Source organism: Anopheles moucheti, chromosome X (assembly GCF_943734755.1).
Source record: "Anopheles moucheti chromosome X, idAnoMoucSN_F20_07, whole genome shotgun sequence".
Lineage (NCBI taxonomy): Eukaryota > Metazoa > Arthropoda > Insecta > Diptera > Culicidae > Anopheles > Anopheles moucheti.
The window spans coordinates 13111910-13131629 of NC_069142.1; the positions used below are offsets into that span (position 1 = coordinate 13111910).

The 19720-nt window shown below is 42.1% G+C and overlaps 1 protein-coding gene across 1 annotated transcript in view; it reads left to right on the forward strand.

Moving 5' to 3' along the window:
* The first annotated feature begins 2553 nt into the window (after positions 1–2553).
* LOC128306415 (obg-like ATPase 1) overlaps positions 2554–19720 on the forward strand; it is a 50997-nt gene continuing 33830 nt past the window's right edge. The window contains exon 1 of the mRNA XM_053043933.1: positions 2554–2665. The gene's annotated coding sequence lies outside the window, so the exon portion shown is untranslated. The remainder of the gene's footprint in view (positions 2666–19720) is intronic.

Sequence of the window (19720 nt, forward strand, 5' to 3'; positions counted from 1 at the left end):
CATTCATGCGACAAGAAAGTAATGTAAAAATTAAAGCACTATTATTGAAAATTCAGTCCCCTTTCAGGCGGATTGATACAGAATCTCGCTATTGATAAATGAATCGGAATGTATCGATGGATGTGTTCAAAGCAGAAAGGGATATTGCAAAACAAAACAAAATAGGAGGGAACTTTTTCTATCTAACGTCACAATTTGTTTGTGGCTGTAAGAGATAATTGCTATAATTTTTTTTTATTAGTAGTAACTATTTTATTACCATTATTATTATTACCCTCCATTGATCCTGTTTCCCCGTTTGTTCTCGGCCCCCAACCCTTCTCCTTCTCCGTTTTCCTTAAATAATGAGGTTCAACTCAAAAATTTTCAATAAGAAATGAATACATGCAAGCAAAAACAAATTATTGATGGATCGTAAATATACACCTTATGACACCCAGCTCTTATGTGTTTCGTGTCTTCTCGTGCCTGGTGGTGCTTAATATCACATACATCCGTACTCAATGTAGTGAACTATGTTTTAGAAAATTTGATGAGAAAATCTGTGTTTGTAACTAGGGACTTATCGATTTTTCGATGTTTATCTCAGCACCAACACTATTTTAAAAGACTGAACGCAAGTATCATCGGAATGTCATTGGTAAGTCTCCATTGTAATAGCGAAACATTATATACCCTTTCATGAAGATGTATTACAACTTTGAATGCATGATCAACTCGCGCGAGTTACACCCCCATCAATCTTACCAGCCCATTATAAACCGTACCGGAGCATTATTATTTACCCACGAATCAATGCTTGGCTGCGCGAGTTGATGAGCTAATTGCTGGTAGACGCACGTATAATCAATTACTTCCCTAATTGCCATTGATTAACGCTGTGCGGCTACTTTTTTCGGAGTAGCATCAGTTTCACTGTGTTCGTCCGCACGTTCGTCCGCTTCCATCGAAATCGGACCGCATCAATCATTGTGCGACGTAATTTGTTGGATTTTTCGACCGATTTTCCCTCTATCATTGTGCTGCGGTTTACTTGCTAACTCTGATTGAGAAATTGATTTTTGAAAGCGTTGCATCCATTATGGTGCTTTGGTTTGTTTCGTTATCATATGCTAGCCTTATTTTATGCAAATTTGTACACTTCAGTAACCCTTTCTCGAGGCAGGCGTGGTACAATACTTGCGTATGTGTTTGACAAGGAATGAAAAATGAACACGCGGGAATATTTTATCCGAATGTCAAGACTCCCACACCGATAGCGTGCCGCTCGTCCTACACACTCGAAGATGAAAGGAATTAGCACATACACACTCGCCCTCACTGCGCTGCTCATTATTTTGTTACCCTGAAAGCGAGATAAGCAGATGCGTCCGAAACCCATTGTGTGCTACTGACACCGTAACAAAGTGACAAACGTTAGAACTGTCACGACGCTCGAAAGGTGAACAAGCGGTCGCCGGGTTGCGCTTTACATTGTTTTCCGCCGGGCCGCAATAACTTCAAACACTGTTGCGCACATTTTCCCGCTGCTGCTTAGTGCTGCCATGTGCATCGTGTTTGACATCCCGTCACCGTAAAGTAAACTCACAAACAGCGGCATCTCTTTATCGGTTTTCGGTGTGCTTCGACGGTAAAACGGAACGTTACCCACATTCCGCACGGTGCGTAACCTCGGGCCGCTCCAGGGCAGAGGAGTGTGCGAGACGCAACTATCCCGCACAACGGGTGGTGACGTGTTGGCCGACGTGTCAAAAACTAATAAATTAAGTGCAGTGTGGTGTGAATGCGCGGCAACATTATAATCGCCGGTCGCTTCTTCGCTACGGGAGTGGAATGGCGGAGTTGTGGAGCCTGTGGTTTAGCGTCAATGAATCCGTGGAATGATAAAAATCTTTTTCCCAAACTCACTCTCCCTTTGTGAACCCACCCGGGCATAAGGTTTGTTGGACGAAGTTGTTGTTTGACGCTTGTTGTCGGTACGGTTTCATACGGCGAAGAACTCTTTCGCTCATCCTCGTGCAAGGAATAGCGGATACACACCATAACTTCATGCGTATAATAGCGGGTGTGTGCGGTGGCTTTAGTGGAGGCAGGAAAACACGCACACGAAACGAGCATAATAGAAACTTCTTCGGGATGCCTCGTTGCGATAGAGACCCCGCTCCCCCGCCCTGATCTGTCATTTGCCGTTTTCATTAGTTCTCATCTCGCGAGGCCGCGTCTTTCGCGCGTGTCGGTACCGTAATATCTTCCCGAAACTAACCAAACAATTTGGTTTCATGTTGTCGAAAAACCGGGCTCCGCCGCACCTCCGCCTGGAACGCAAGCAGCAGAACGGGAAGAGAAAAAAAAGGGTGCGGATTGTGGCGTACAACACCCGGGACAAACGACCTATCCCGGATCATTAATCAATCAGCCGCTTTAGAGTCTCTGAAGTTGATGGCTCGTGGTCGGTTCGTGTATTATTTTTTTTTTTTTTGCGAGTTGGCTTTCGGTCGCATAAGGCTAGCATTTAGTCAATGAGTTTTATTGGTGTAGTATTTAGTGGTGCTGTGCAGGGTTCACTAGGGCAGTGGAAAGTGTCTATTAATTGGAAGTACGTCTGTTAAAAAAAGTTAAAAATAGGTAACTGCCTTACTGGAGTACAACAAACATCACATAAATGGTAAGTAGTTTTAATTTTATAATTTAATCATTACATTTTTAGTATAATGTTGCTTCGTAATTTAGTACAGTGGGCCTATGTAACCTAATTTAGAATACTTCATAATCATTAGAAATGCTCCTCTTGTCCTGGACTCCACTTCTTGACTAATTTCATTAGAATAGGAATTGTTGCTATATTTCTTGGTTAGATAGCAAAAAAAACAAGAACAAAACACGATTGATTAGTGATTCTTGTAGCTTGAGGATTTATGAATCTTTGGAGACTAGGCTGCCAAAACGGCGTATTTGGTAAATCCCATCAACACCGTTTCTCCATAGCAAGGATTATCTCCGATGACGTGATACTACTGGCGCCAGATATGACAGGCATGAGCTAATAGATCGTTACGTCAACAAGAAGACGAAGAATCCGTGAAAATTGTGAAGACTAATTGAGATTATGAAGCTTAGAATATTCATGATCAATTGTAGGTTGTGTCAAATCCATCAGGATTTATGAATCATCGGATATTCGAGGATTTTTGCGGAAACCATCTCTGGGATTTATGATACATTGAAGATTCATGAGTCGTTGACAAGCTATGCCGAAATTCAAGAATCTGAATCAGATTCAATAAGATCAGAAACAACACAAATCCTAACGGTATGTAAAGACTTGAGATAGGAATTAAAGTCACACTTTTCGCACGATTATGCTAATTTCTGAACGAGCACCAAAATGTTTTCATCCATTTGAATTCTATTGGCCACGTGGGATTTGCTGGTGCTATATTGAACCACACCCAGCCACCATCCCTCCTTACACCATGGCTCCAGAACAATGTTTTTCTTTCCCCTTGGGCCTGGAACCATCGCCAACAATCGATTCGACGGTACCAAGGGAGAAAACCGGAACAGACTTGATTGAAAAATCTGTGATAGATAATGCGACTCGGCATATTGACGGGTGGGACTCCCAACCTACCCCGGGTGGACCGTCGTCCGAAGGAAGCAATTGTGAACAATCAGCTGCCAGACCCTTTAAAGGGTGTACCGTTTGCCCGTGCTCGTTAACGTCGCGCAGCAAACGATACTCTCGGAGCCGTGTTGATTTCATTACGGGTCGGAGGGTGTTGCTCGTTGAAGATTATTCAATAATGCCACTAATGCACCGGAGTAACTCCGGTAAAAGACGATGACTTCTCGACACGGGTACAATACCGCAAAGCGGGCACATTATTGGGAGTTTATCGCGGAAACTCCCGTATCTCCTTCGGCTTCGTTTGCGGAGTTTTCTTCGTTGGTAAAAGCGATTTCGGGTGGACTAGTGCGGTATGGTACGCATTATCCTTTAAGCTGTATTTTGGTTGTTTTCTATGGGAGGAAAAAAGAAAACGCAGTGAATGGGCTTTATAACGTGGAACAGCACAAGTATTCCATTTTTCCTACTACGTGCTCGTCAAAATCAGCGATCTGTGGCAAATTGGGAAATTATGCAAATTTGGTGTGGCTTTTGGGTGAGTTTATTTTACAAGGCAGCCTGGGTAGAGAGTTCGATTAGGCAGTGGGTTTAGGTACGCGTGTACTTGACAGCGTGCTTAGGGAGTGCATTAACGTGGAAAAATGTTATCTGTCTTCATTAGAAATTTAGAGTTTTCAATTATATTTTCTTAAGAACGTATATTTTGTGGATTAATAAGGAGATGTTCTAAGTAACTTCGTCATGAATCGATTCATTACTCCTGAAATTATTGGAGACATTTGCTACTTAGAAGTGTCGTAAACCAGCGTCGTCTGATGTAGCGGAATGCCCAGGTACATTTTTCTAAAATATTGTAATAAAATTAAAGGTTCTTCTATGTTTAATTTTAATATTTTATCGAAACCCCCTTCATAACATCAAACGCATCCTGACCAATCAGAACAAAGGAACAAAACAAACATATATTTGCTCGTATTAGATGTCTTTGTTGTTTACCAATTCCCCTGTAATTCAAGCTATTCCTACCTTTTCATTGGATGCGTTCTCTTGCTTTATTTGCTTTCCATGTCTCCGATTCCATGTCGCGCGATCTACAACACAACTTCGTCTTGCCCACCGACACGTTGTTTTATTGTACATTATCTCTCCATTTGCTCCTCCATTTGCTTCACCATCCGCCGGTGGTGCGGTTCTGCTTACCGTTGCGGTACATATGTAGCTTCTACTGAATGAGGCGGAAACATTAAATATTTATGACACGATTGCAACCCATGCGGAACTGCCCGGGCCCGGTTCTGTCTGTCCCGTAGTGTTGGCGGATAATATTCTCTACTTCTCTCACACAATACCTCTCTCTCTCTCTCTCTCTCGACGTCCACAAAATAGCTCAAATTAAACAGGCATGCGATTTTGCATTTTCATCTTCACCGCGTGTCGGGCATTGCAAATGCATACCGCGCGAGTTTAACAACGTTTTAAACAGGCATTACAAGTTCCGATCAAGCTTCCCGGTGAATTGATTTATTTGCTTCATTTTTTTGTGCAACAAAATTAAATTAAATTTATGTTAAATTTACTTTTGTTACTAATGGAATGAATGTTGTATGTAATATTATAAGACCTTGAGTACGCAAAGTTGACCATTGAGTTTACACCATGAACGTTAATATTATTATAAAATATTCATATTATTTCCAAAGCAATTAGATACTGAGTGACATTTGAGTGACTTCATAACGATATAACAAAAATGGAAGACATCTAATTGTTGAAAGTCGACTCCTCAGACGGCAACTTACTAATTGGAGGACATCATACAAACCGAAACGCTGTAGTTTAAACAATCCCAATATATTTGTCCACCATCTCCGATAAGTTTCCAGCCATCGTATGCAAGATGTTTCAGTTAAATCTAAATTAAATATTATCTTAAATATAATATAATATATATCTAAATTATTATTATATATTATAATATAATATAATATCTAAATTAATATTAAATATTGTTAAATATTATTATTATATTAGTCTATAAAATAATGGACAATGTCTGGACAAAAAAAGTCAATTTGTCGGACACAAAATTTTACATAAAACCAAATCCACCGAAATGTCATTCTTTAGAATACAAAAAATGATTACGTACGATCAAATCAACAACTTAAAACTGGGTTTAAATCGGATTAACCGTTTTTGAGTTATAAAGTCGACTAACTGTGGAGTAATGTATCTTGAGAGAACAGTCATTTCCCGAGTTACGCGACATTCGAGTTACGTGAATCTCAAAATTTTTACAGTTCGTGTAATTTTGTATGTGAAATTGAGATTTTTTCTTTTTTGAACAAATATCAAATTTTCCTAATAATACAGGCAGTCCCCGAGATACGCTATTATAGCGGCCCGCTATAACCCGGGAAAATCCTCGTAACTTGAATTTCCGCGAAAGTCGAATCCTGCTTCAATTTCGTTTATACTACAATTCACATCAGGTGATTTTTAGAAAGAATACATTAAAATAAGATAAACACAAATGTTTTATATGAAACAGAAATATATTTTCGTATTTATCTATTTTTTAAATATAAACACATAAATTTAGTAAAAATGTAACCTAATTGTCGGAATGCACGTAAAAATATCAATTATTAATGCGCTTTGTACCGTGAAAAGAAGAAAAAGATCTCTGAAGACTAAATTTAAACGATACTATAAGGGAATTTGAGATACGCGAATTGCTCTGGTACGCATTATACGCGTAATTCGGGAATAGACTTACAGGCAGTCCTCGATATACGCGGTTTTTTAAAATTCGACAGATGAGCTAGTTTATAGTACAAAATCTAAGCAAGAAGGTGAACAATTTGTCGAAAATACTTTTTTTGGTCATACAAAAACATTTTTTTCGTGGAAATTGGAAATACGCGGATTTTCACCGGGTTATAGCGTATCTCGGGAAATGCCTGTACTTCATAACTGAATAAAAATCCTTTTGTCATAGTTCTTGTTCTAACATAGTACTTTTCGGAGAACACCGATTGGGTAGGAAGTATAAATTAATTTTACTCGAAAATATTTTCATTACCGTAAGTAAAACGTTGTCTCTTTTCTCGCTGACTCGCACCTAGCCAATCACCCGTACCTGCTGCCCGTGTGCGTTTCTAATCTTACACCTTGAACAACAGGCACGGAGGCCAACAAAAAAAAAACATCCCGTCAAACAATGGGGCACCGATCCTGTCAGACGAATTGGAAATTGTGACACGCGTCAAACCGGCGTCAATAAATAATAGGACGCCTAATTTAAACAGTGCCAGTTCGGTTGCGTTCCTGCGCTTTTTTTTTTCATTCGCTGTTGTTTTGCTTTCCGAAACGATGATTGAAAGCATTCACAAATTCACTCCCGCGCGTCGGTGGGGTGTCCGTCGTCGGGTGACAAATACCGATTCGGATCGTTTGTTATTGTTGCCATTAAAATGATATTGTAAACCGTGCCTGGACAAAAAGGACAAAGGCAACTTGATTTCTTGCCCCGTTCCACGTCCCACGGTACCCCTTTCCTGGGCCACGTGCCGGGAAAGCGGGGCTGTAAAATTAGTTGAGCTGTAAAATAAATCCCTTCCTGCGTCTGCTTTGATCTTTTGCCCGATATCTTATCGCGAGTGACAAGCAAGGTGTGGGCAATGGTTGGAACAATTTTACTTACTGCTTGTGTGTGTGTCTGTGTGTGTGAGTGGTGGATTTTTTGGGAACATCTTTTATTTCCCGACTTTTCAATTTTACGCATTAGCCGGGGCGTTTGTTTTTTTTTTGTTTTGCTTCAACGTAACGGCAAATTATTCATCAAGTCGTGTATTGTTTCGTTTGTGTTTCAGTGAAATTAAGGGCATAAAATTCAACAACCCGACCACACTCAGCTGCGGCTTCCCATCCGTTCCGTCGCATGCAAAGATTGTATTAAATCGTAGCAAATAAATTTAAATATAAATGAACAGACCCCTGCACATGGACTTGGCACGCACTTTTCGCTTTTGCTTTATTGCACTCTCGGGCAGGAATGTGCGCGTGTATGCATCGAATCGCGTGCGCAGTTGGCCTAGACAAGACGACGATTACAAAAGTGCATACGTTTGGAAATAATGCACTATTTTTTTTTTGTTTGGTTTGTTTGCCCTTTCACTACCACCCTGGTGAAAGCGGGGGTGCTGCGGGAAAAAAATACGCCCCATACGGCCGGTGGAAACAGGGAGACGCATTAATGAATTCAGTGAGCAATCATCAATCAGCTATCAAAATCAAGCAACAACAAGAAAAGAAAAAAGAAACAAGAGCATACATTTTTCATGCACGAGAAGATCAGATGAGCTGATGATTAAAATTGAATAATGAGCTTAAACAGAAATAAGTGGGGGTTGGTTTATGCAGTAGCGATCGCTTCTAAAATTATGCTCCACTTCGACACCGCAAACAAAGTTGAGAATGGTCGGGCTTTCGCTGTGTGTTGTTACCCACGCCTAGAGTAAATCGGGTTTATTAAATTTACAGAGGGAAAACTACAATTTGATTAACTTCGAAGCAAGTCGTAAATCTTTGTTGGACAGTTTCTCGCCTGCTGTGATTCGTTTGATCGTTTGAAGGAGAAGTTTAAAAATTTGATGAACAATTTTAGTGTCCTCCCGTGAACGCATCAATATTTACCTCGTTCGGTTGTCCCGTTTGTGCGAGATTTATTGCTAGACGGGCACACTTTTACGGCACTCATTAGGGAAATGTTTCCACGATCACGGCCCCGTTGCTACTGGATGTTGGAAGAAAGGGGTATAAAACTGTGTCGTAAATCACCACCCAAGTAGTACCGTTTGGATCCGGATTTTGTGTGTGGGGGTTCGGCTGTCTGACCGGGTTTCGGTTTTGATTGTGGCCATTGATTTACGATTTGTACCGATTCGTGTAATAATATACACCAGTAGCTTAACAAATCATTTGTCCACCAATCAGCAACTGATCTAGAAATAGACATCGGTCATTTATTGGTGGTTTGGCTTTAGCACAAGAGTTATAATATTTTATAATAGCAAATTGTTGCATTTAGATGTAGTCAACAATGTAATTTATTGCTCGGAACCATCCGGAGATTCGTGGATTTCGATCTATCCCCATAATGCACGATCCTTACCCCGTCACCCAAAATATGGGTGACGCGAAATGTTTCTAAAGGCATGGAAACCTCGAATCTTGTGAAATATCCTTACATAGCGATTTAACAAATACAAAAATGAACTACAAAATCAATTAGAACAAACAGAACACAAAAATACATGTAAAAGTAACAATTTTTGTTTTTTATATTGCTGTAAGAAACAAATTTATAAGAAGAAAATAAAGCTTTGTAAAAGGATTTCTTAACAGGAGCTAATGAGACAAACAAACTGCAGATTTTAACACAAAATTATCGACTTTTTCATCTAATAAAGTGATCAAGTTCAGTAATGGGCGTTAAGTAAATTGTTTTAAAATTGCATTAAACTAGCCAGGAAATGAAATTATTTCACACGACAAACTGTTCCCGTCATTTGTTAGCTGTACAGGGGTAGAACAAAACAACACCCCAGCTCTTTCTGTGCCCGTATGGCGACCACAGTGTGGATGCGGTTAAACCGGTGGCAAATAAAAGGATTTATCCCCCCCCTTTTATTCTTACCTTGTTCCTAAACTAGCCATCTTCGAACCAAAGACAAATAATGCCAACTTCTGCAATTGCACACGGCATGCCGGGGGGGGTGAAAAAACAAAAGCAAACGAACGCAGATGGAACACGACCAAACGACCGCCGGAAACCCGAGGGCGTATGGAGGGCATATGGAAACCCAAGTGTGGGGAGGAAGGTGGTGAGAGTGTGGTTTTTACGCAACAGCGCCATCCCCGATACATTAATGCAACTGAATGCAAAACATCAACCAAAAACGCCAAACCAAACGAATCGAAAAACGTTTTCACCTCGCTGGCCGCCACTCCGTACCATTGAGGGCAGATGACAGAAGAAAGTCGATCATAATCGTTTTCGGAATATCATCATTGTTTGGTGCCATCCTTTCCCAGCCACCCGCCCCCCTCCCGGGATCGATGTCGACCAACTGTCTCTGGCGAACCCCAAAGGGGTGGACAAAGAGCAACTCGCCCGGAGTATCGTTAGCGCTCCACTATTGTGGTGCCACTCACCGCGTCATTGTCTTGTCGGACGGCGGGACACGGAGATGCATTCGGGCGAGACAAAACTGCTGCTACTGCGGCTGCTGGTGCCGCTGCAATAATGCACGTAATTGCATTTAATTAGCTGCAACAGGAGTTGGGTTACGATTGAGACGAATCGAAACAGCAACGGGCAAAAAGGAAACGAAGGAAAATAGTGCGTGATGCTAGGTGCTTTTAATTGAATCCTTTTCTCAACTCCTTCTCTTTTCGTGCAGAGTTCGTTCAGTGATGTCAAACTCAGGTTTGCCAGGAGGTAGTTTTAAAAAAGCATATAATATTGTACTACTTTAATGTTAAAAATGAAGAACTTGGGGGTCCGTTGCTGTTGGAATACTTGCGACGCTGTAGTTTTACATGTCCAACTCATTATTTATAGAATCAGTGACATTCTGTCGTTGAATCTAATGGAGTTCTAGCTATTTACAGGTTAAAATATCTATAGTCGATGACTTCTAGAGCTCTCTTTAAGTTTCATTTTTGGATTATGGATCTTTGGTAGAATTCTGGAATTCTGTCACCTTAGTCTTCACGGTTGTTGCAGAAACATGCAAATAACAGCTCAGATTTTGCAAAAACTTGAGCTCTGGAAAAAAGATTGAAATTACTCTATAACTCACTGTGTGAAAAATAACATCCATACCAGTTTCTCAAGTAACAGAATCAACTCTTCAATTCTGTATTCAATTATAAACCAAATGCGTTAGCGTACGAACTGTATAACATCGTAGCTATAAAGCGTTCAATGTGCTTTTAAACGTACTGCAACAAGTAATTCATCTTCTCAAGCCTACCTCACACCTTTTCATGTTCCATTCCCTCGTTTGCCAGTTACACAAAAGCGAAGTACCGGACAATCATTCAATATTCCTAATAATACCACAAAAGACAACAACCCTCCAGAAGGATATCTGTTAAGGATGTACAAATAGTACCGGTGCGGTTTATAGTAGCAGATTAGACACACCAATCGAACTGTGTCTTGTTTTGTGTGTCTATGTACAAAGAAGGGCAAGCCTTAAGGAAACCGTTTGGTTCAGCATCTCGGTTGTCTGAAGTTTGCTACATAAAAGATCCTTGTTCTGCACTCGATGCCGTGCCCTCGGAACGGAATCGATCACGCACGCAGCTGATAGATCACTTGACGATAGGAGGCTGAAGCAAAAAGCAAACAATGCAAAACACATAAACTGTCAGTGCATCGGATTCACATTTACACACCGATAGACATCTGCACACAAATTGTCGAACAATAAAACCATCGGGATATGCTACCGTGCGTGAGGAAGTGAACCGATTCGGTGCAATAAAATTAACACGAGCGTATAACACCGAAACAACAGCGCAATACAACGCAACTAAGCACACAAAACTCATCTATCATCAAAACATCAGGGTTACCGCAGATAGAGAAAGGAGAAACAAGATAAACACGAAAGAGAGTGTGAAGGGCGGAGTGGAAGGGATACAAAAACTACAAATCCGAAAAGTTATAAAAGATGAAAGCAAAATTGTGTCGTAAATTAATAATCACACACACACAGAGAGAGAGAAGGCCCTTTCGTCTTTCTAAGCGGCATGAAAATGCGGTAGAATGGGCGTGAAATGGTGACCCGTCCCGAGCAAGGGCGGAAGAGGGCGGGAAATGGGCTAACGCGGACAAAAGTGGAAAGGTGGGAAGTAAGTTAAAGGCATGACTCTCAACTTTCGTTACCCCAAAGCAGCTCAATGTTGGCGAAGCGCGTGGCATAGAAGAAGTTACATCTAGGACAGTGTTCGGCAAGTTTAGTCGTTACTGGCAGAGCCAGTAATATTATCACACATACGGATAGCTCCAGAATAGTGGAAGTGAAATAAGAATACATTTCCGATTCATGGCATCATATTTGATTCCTGGTTGTAATATTTTGAAAAATTGCTTTGTGTTAATTTGAGCACCTTCGTGGAGATAAGTTCTCATGAAGTTCCTAAATATGAAGGAAATTTTAAGACACTAAGAGACATAGAAATGAACATAATGTTTTGTATATACTTACCTACTTATCCGGCACTACAACCACTTCGCGATCTTGGGCTACTTCAGGAGTCCTCTAAATCGCTAACCTTCATCTACAAAACCATTATTCCGATTTTTCTGTCCTTGTGAACTACCTAAAAAGACTTTACGGGCTAGGTTGTCCGTTGTCATTCTCATGATCAGTCCACCGGAGCCTGGTGAGTCTTATCCCGTACAGTTCATAGAGCTCGTCATTGTAACGGCTCCTCCATTGTCCTTTCAGACATACGGGGCCAAAAATCATTCTGAGTTCACATTCTGAGTTACATTCTAAGAGGGTTTCGTCAGTTTTAGACAAAGTCTCAGAGTCTCAGAGATGTATATGAGTACTGGAACTATATGAGTTCTATATAGCCCCAGCTTCGTTCGTCGTGACAGCTCATAGAGTTCATCATTGTAGCAGCTCCAGAGTCTCAGAGATGTATATGAGTACTGGAACTATATGAGTTCTATATAGCCCCAGCTTCGTTCGTCGTGACAGCTCATAGAGCTCATCATTGTAGCAGCTCCTCCATTGTTCTTTCAGACATACGGGGCCAACAATTCTTCAGAGTTCGAGCTTCGTTTTGATCGCGGCTAAGAGGGTTTTGTCAGATTTGGACAAAGTTTCAGAGTCTCAGAAATGTCTCAGAGGTGTATACGAGTACTGGAACTATTAGAGTTCTATATAGCCCCAGGTTCGTTCGTCGCCTATAGGTGTTTTGAGTTTCCTCAGACTCTGAAAACATAAGATTTAACAATAACTTACTTAGGTTTTCGTCCCAAAAAGGAACGAGAGTTATTAATCATGATATTCTACATCATGATAACACTATCAAAAGTTAAAAATACAAGGTTGAAAATACAATGATCAATAACGTTCGGTATATTGAACCAAAGTTGAAGTACAACGTCTGGAGCTTAATCGCCTTGTAGTAGTTTGGAACTCGCGATTTTTCCGGGCTAAAGTTGCTGGAAACAATCCTGAAGAGAACTTCTGTGTATGGTCAACCTTAATAGAAGTTTGCCCACCACTGGCGCGCAACGAAGTTGTGCCGTGCTCCAGCCACATATACCGGGCATGTCGGTTTTCTTTTTTCGGAAGGAAGAAAAAAAAAGCACCCATTTTAATCTGAACATCGATGGGTCCGTTCCGTTTTAAAAAGTGACCGATTCATGCTTATTGTTCGTTGTGCTATACGTGTGCCTATGGGCACATCCTTCGGGGCGTCTATTTTGTTCTTCCTTTTTTTTTTGGTTCGGTAACAGGGCAAACACATACCTGCGATGCCTGAGGTGTGCACGGGCTGCACCACGGAACAGAACATAAATCATTGAAAAAACTGCTCGCAGCAGTAAAATTCCGCCTTACATGCGGTGCGTGTACCGTCCTGTTCGTGTGGTTCCATTGTGGTGGTCAGACACACTGTGCCTGCGTGTATTGTAGGTATCGTTGATATCTTGTAATTGTCACCCATTTGGGTCCCGGAATCGATAAATCACTATTTCGATTGAATATTCCTTTCCTTCCTCTCTCTTTTTTGTGTGTTGTTGCGCAAGTTCCATCAGCATTCTTCTAGGCACAACCCACCGGAAGAATGGTCCGGTTTTGCGGTTTTGCGGACGGGATTCGCGTGCAATGTAATATTCATTCGTCGTCCTTATGTGTGGTTGACAATCGAGCTAGCGTTGCCGGGCGAGAACTGTCCCAGCTGCTAGGGTGGGGGGAGTACGGTCGTCTGCTGCAAGGATGTTCGGTTCGGACTGCATTACAAAGCAACCAAACCGTTCCAAACAGGGCAGCATTCAGCGTACAAATCAAACACATGTGTGCCATTTTGATGCGATGCGCCCACTGCCTCCCAACGGCCGTGGCGAGTCGTCGCTGTCCAGCCGCAATCTGATAAATTTTACAAAACGTCACGTTCCCAGTGAACACACTGCAAAATTGTAGTACGTGGGTTTTCCGGGCAGGCGGAAAGAAGAGTATGTTGAGGTCAATTATATTTGCATGTGTGAGTATATCGGGGTGTGTGTGTGTGTGTGTGTGTGTGTATGTGTGCGCGCGGCAAGACTAATCATGGCTCTGACGATATAATGATACAAGTACCTCCACCACCGCTTCTTTCGCCCAGCTCAACTCTCACTAGCGTTCCCGCGCATTGTTCGGTCAGAAATAGCTCCAGAGCCCGTCGGCAGTACGGGCAGTGACTTCAACTCCCAAATGCAACAATTCTCCGACCCGTTGTGCACAAAGTACTACTTTAAATGAAGACAGCCAACTGCGTACGTCACATGTCCACCGGTTGGGCAACCGATTCGCAACCTATAATCAGCCGAGCTAATGACCGTCGAACCGGAAACCGAACTCCGATGTCGATGGACGGACTTAGCCGCCCGTCGTCCTTAGCCACCTTGACACGCCCGTTTGTCCGATTTATGGAAATGGACACAAACGCGGCGACACAGTCATGCGCTAAAAACAAAGAACCTTTTGTCGCCAAAGTATGTGCGGTTATGGTGGACGATTGGAATGCTCCTGCGTACTGGTCGTCGTCCGAAGGGGCTTAGCAACGAATGCCAGTAGGTGAGAGATCAATCTTGATGCTACTGAAACGCCCCCATCATCACCAAACAGGTGAAAGAAACGCGAAAATTCCGAAGTGCTCTGAAATCGCTAATCGATACAACGACTGCTAGTAAACACCCGAAGAAAAACATCTGTCAGTAATTCTTCGATTAGCTCATTGAATCCACGAGCAACTGTTGCGCATACTAGCTCGAGATGGGGAGGTGTCTAACTGAACGACTTTATTAATTAAGCAACGAGCTTAATTTTTCAATTTTGTTTTGTTGAAAATTAACGCACCTCTTGAGATATTGCGGTGATCAGTCAATCAAGAGACGCGGAACCCCTCACGGCCTGGAATATGTGGAATAAAGTTCGAGGCACTGACGGAAATACGAGAGCTCTTGAATAATGTTAATCATCGATTCATTTTCAACGAAAAATGATGTGAGAGATATTAACATTAAGTTCAATTACCGATAATTAGTTAGTTGTTACTTTATTGGGTGAAAATTATCTCTGAATCCTTCTCAAGAATTCGTTGATGTTGCTTATAGCAACTGTATCCAATTAAAAATTTGAAGTACTTAATCGAATCTAGCTTTTGAAGACGTGTATTCTAAATAATGGATACTGATTGCTACGGTTCCTACATAACACAATATTTTATGTCTAGATAACTCGAAAATACGGACTGTAACAAATATTTACCCTTTAATGCCTCTCTTCCAATAAAAAAAAACCGTTAAAACCTGAAGATAACTCTAGTGTTATTCATAACAGCAATGACTGTTACATACAGCATACGTTACGTGTGTCACTTAACATGAGTAAAAAGGCAATAAAAAAACCCATAAACAAGTACCAGGTGAATGTAAACCTCAAATTACGGAGTAATAAAGTTGAAGTAACAGCAAAAACGTATTGAACCGACCGACCGATGGCTTTTGCAATACCGCAACTTGCCCAACATGTCTGTGCAGGACAAAAAGAAACAGCGGAAAAAATACCCGCTCAAATTCGCTATCCAATAAATTATGCATACCGCCAAACAACAGCATAAAGGGATGACTGACAACTGATACTATACCTAAACCGATGGCCAATTGTCATTGTCGGTGATGAGCTGCAATCATTCACGTCGGTACAATAACAGTGCAGTACCGCCTTTCAAACCCAACCCCAAATCGGGCGACTGACTAGAACTACTGAAGGGATGAATGAATGATCGGAAAAGGGAGAGAGAGAGAGAGTGGCAAAACCCCCCCCAATGTCCAACTGGCGGACACTTTTAGATAAGCTCTGGAAAATGATGGCAGTGGCAGAAGGAAAAAAAAGAAAAACCTCCCTTGTGTGGAGGTGTTTTGTCGTGAAAAAACCGCGTAATAACCGAACCACTTTCGGGTTGCATTCATCCCATCAATTGTTCAACCTATTGCAGTTATCTGCCGTTCGGTTCATCTGCCCAATCAAAGCTGTGGGACTTGGTTGGATACACCGTGAATGATTTCTTACACCATCCAAAGCATCCAGCATGGCCAGTCGTTGCCCGTTGGATGCCGGATTTTGTGGACACACCGTAATTGTAGTGGCCGTACACCAGACGGAAGGAAGTTGGTTTGATGCTTTCGGAATGAACTATTTCATAAATGACATATTTTCCACATTCCGCAATCGTTTCGACAGCAACTGGCCAAGCCAATCAACAGGAGCCTGTACGGCAATTCGGTGTCTGTGTCCTCTGGGTGGTGATAATCAACAGGGCACACACAATCAGCAGCTTGACAGCGAGAAGCTTGGAGCTGTCAGTGGAGGGTTGTCATAACAATGGGCGACACAGCGCAAATTGCTCTTATTCAAATCAGGCATCCGTACGTCCGTACCAACGCGGGAATACCCGAGCGCTCCCGGGAGTTCCTCACTGGGTGCTGGAGGTTGGGAATTATTGTCACCACCACTGCCAGCCTATAGTGTATTGATATTTTGTTTGATGTTCATGTCCTGCTGGGTACTACTGTAAGGGAGTTCGAAAAAAAAAGAAAAAAGGCGGCCTACCTCCGCCCCCCCCCCGCCCCCGCCCCCCTCCACCCACCTAGATTCTGAAGGGAGTGGAACCATAAATTACCATAAACATCCAGCATGCTTGTTCACCGATTTGCTCTTTTATGAATGCGCTGCTGTTGGAAAATGAAAAATTGATTGTTCGGTTGGAAAATTGCCAACTGATGGCCGGGTGGAGAAAGATGAATGGCCCTGCCGGTCGGGTCGGATTTGGGTTTGGGAAATCGTTCCCGGGTGTAGATATAGAGCAACTCCGGGCAACATTGCAATGGACGGCTAGTCGTGATGCCCAACAGTAGCTCACCTTACTGACCTGATATTAATACGATTGACACGTTTTCGTAAGGACCAGACCATCATATACGGTAAGAAAATGTGTATTTTTACACAACCCATTTCGACATGATGGGACATAAATGGACATTTGCCACACCATTCCCAAGCTGTGGTTTACGTCCTCAATAAAACTCAACGACCTGGAACATTTGTTCGTTTCGTCTAAAAGGAGGAGGAACAACAACAACAACAAAAAAACCGCTTATACCCACAATAAAGAGTGTGCGGAGTGCATTTATTTTAACCGACCCCAAAATGCTTCTGCCGTCACTCGAGCTAATGACATTTTAATGAATACCTAACGAGTCGCATCTAACTGCAATCTTTCCGCAAACATAAGAGGGTCTAGCAAACAATGTGTCATGTGCTAAGTACGTCAGTTGGAATTTTTTGTTTTCCCCCGCAGTTTGTTGCACACTTCTTGGACAAGATTACCCTGTGATAAAGGACATAGGACATCCTTTAACTGTTCTGCTTGCAGGTGCGCAAATCACTGATGTCCTCTTCCGCACGGCACAATATGGCAGCCATTCCAGCTGTTACGCCTGATGTACTTTAACTCTAAAATGACAAATAAAAATCAACCGTAACCGCATCCACCGGAAAACAAACGGAAGTTGCTGTGGACAAATATTATTATTACACTCCATTTCTGGCCAAAGAGACTTGGTGTGTTTTAACCTCGTTTGCTACCTTTTGCCAAGGAAGTGGCTTACAACAACGCACCACAGTAGGCGCAAATTGGTCGTTCCGGTAGTTGACGGGACGGTTACATTAACCACCGTAACAGTTTACACGGCCTGCGTCGCCCCAACGTGTCAACCCCGTTCGAATTCGATCGGATAGCTGACCTCCATCATGCCGCTAGATAATGACGCGCTACGGAGCGACCGTAATCAAACACCATCGCGCGCGCGAGGCACTGCTACACGAGAGCAGCCTAATTAAAAGCTAATTAATAGGATGATCGGGAAAAAGAAAGGGCTGCCGCATTGCAAGCAGTCCGTAGCGCCGGCACACCAGTCACACCCGATGGGCTAGGACGAAACCCGAAACCCGTTCGTTGCGCCTAATCGACAAAGCATCTGGGATGCGTGCGATGTTTTGTTTTGGTTATAACGTGTGTTGATTTTGTTTTTCTTGCTCTGCGCGCGTTGCATGATGTTGCAGACAATAGGAATCGTCTTTTAGGTTGTTGTCTATCATTATGAAGAGTTGCTACGTGTAACGTGTAAGCTCTAACATCTGCCAAACGGGTGGGTGTCAAATCAAACTGTGTATCCTGGTCACGGCACCAGGAGCTCCAGTAGCCTAATGTCGCGTTTTTGGAGGGGGAATTTTACGTTACAGGTAGTTTATTCTGTTGCAGATGCTACACATTCATTCCTGCAAGAATGCGCAAGGATCCTTTAAGAATCCTTCAATGTTTGTACTTAAGTTTTAATGTTTATTAATTAATTCGTCCACCGAGAAAGGTTTAACGAGGATCGTTGTTGGAAGTTACAATAAACGCAAAGAACTTTTAAACTGGGACATAGACATCATAAAATCGAACTGACATGAACATTGATCCTACTTACTAGCGACGGATCATCTATAGTTCTTAGAGTTCTTCTATAGTAGTAATTAAATTAGTAACACTAAAAATGACCTGAGCTCTGTTGCGCCTGACTTCTAATGTTTCTATGACCAGAAGAAGGCAACGCTGTTTTGTAGGGTGGTAGCAAGGATCCGTCTTTCCACCCAAACTAGCTTTCTTATGGTATATCGTGTGAATCCTTTCTGTATTGTCTCAAGTCTTCTTGTAGATATAATAGTATACGGACAAGTTACAATTGAAAAATATTCTAACAACGGGCGAAATAACTAACACTACAGAGATTTTAGACAATGTGGGTCTTTCAAGTCCCTCGTCGATTTAAACAGTAGACCTAATGTTCTATTTGTGCGGTTAACAACGTTGTCATAGTAATGCTTGAAAATCAGCTTATCGTCAATCAAAACGCCTAGGTCACCCATTTCTTTGGTTCTTGCTATACTGACTCCGTTTATCTGATAGTCGTACCTCACAGGCGAGCGCGCCCAAGAGAAAGACATCACAAAGCACTTCTCCTTGCAACCGTCAATGAGTTCTGGACGCACCACAGGTTAAAAACAGTAACAGCATGCTGTAGTCTCTCACAATCGTCGGTAGTTTCTACAAACATTAACAGTATCACGTCAGGATACAGGACGGATAAATAGAAGCCGTGCCAGATTGCTTCCTTGTGGAACACCCCTGAGGTGCTGATGAAAGGACGAGAGATGTGTTGACCTAATTGAACGCAATATGTACGGTTAAGGAGGTATGAGCTCAACCATGCCGTGATTTTAATGAAGAACCCTAACACATGGAGCTTACGGAGTAGTATTTCATGCGATATACTATGCAAGACTGCCCTTAGGTCCGTATAGATACAGTCCATCTGTATGCCCTGGTCCATACAGTTCGCACACTCAGATACAAGTCTCACCAAATTTGTCGAGGTGGATCGACTGGAGAACCATTATCTACAAAACTTTAATGCATGCGCATAAGGAGGTATTCTCGCCATAATTGGTAGCGAAATGCTTGTACCCTTTCTTATACAACGGTATAACATCCATAACATCCATGATGATTTCCAAATCGGTAGACAGCTTGAATATTTGTAGGAGTATTGGACAGAGAGCATCTGCACAAGATTTTAATACTACAATAGTGCATTCAAGTGACATGGGCCAATGCAATTTTGATTTGTGCTTGCTAGGCTGGTACTAGGTGTTACCTCCTGAAAAACATGCTCTCCTGGTATTGGAATTC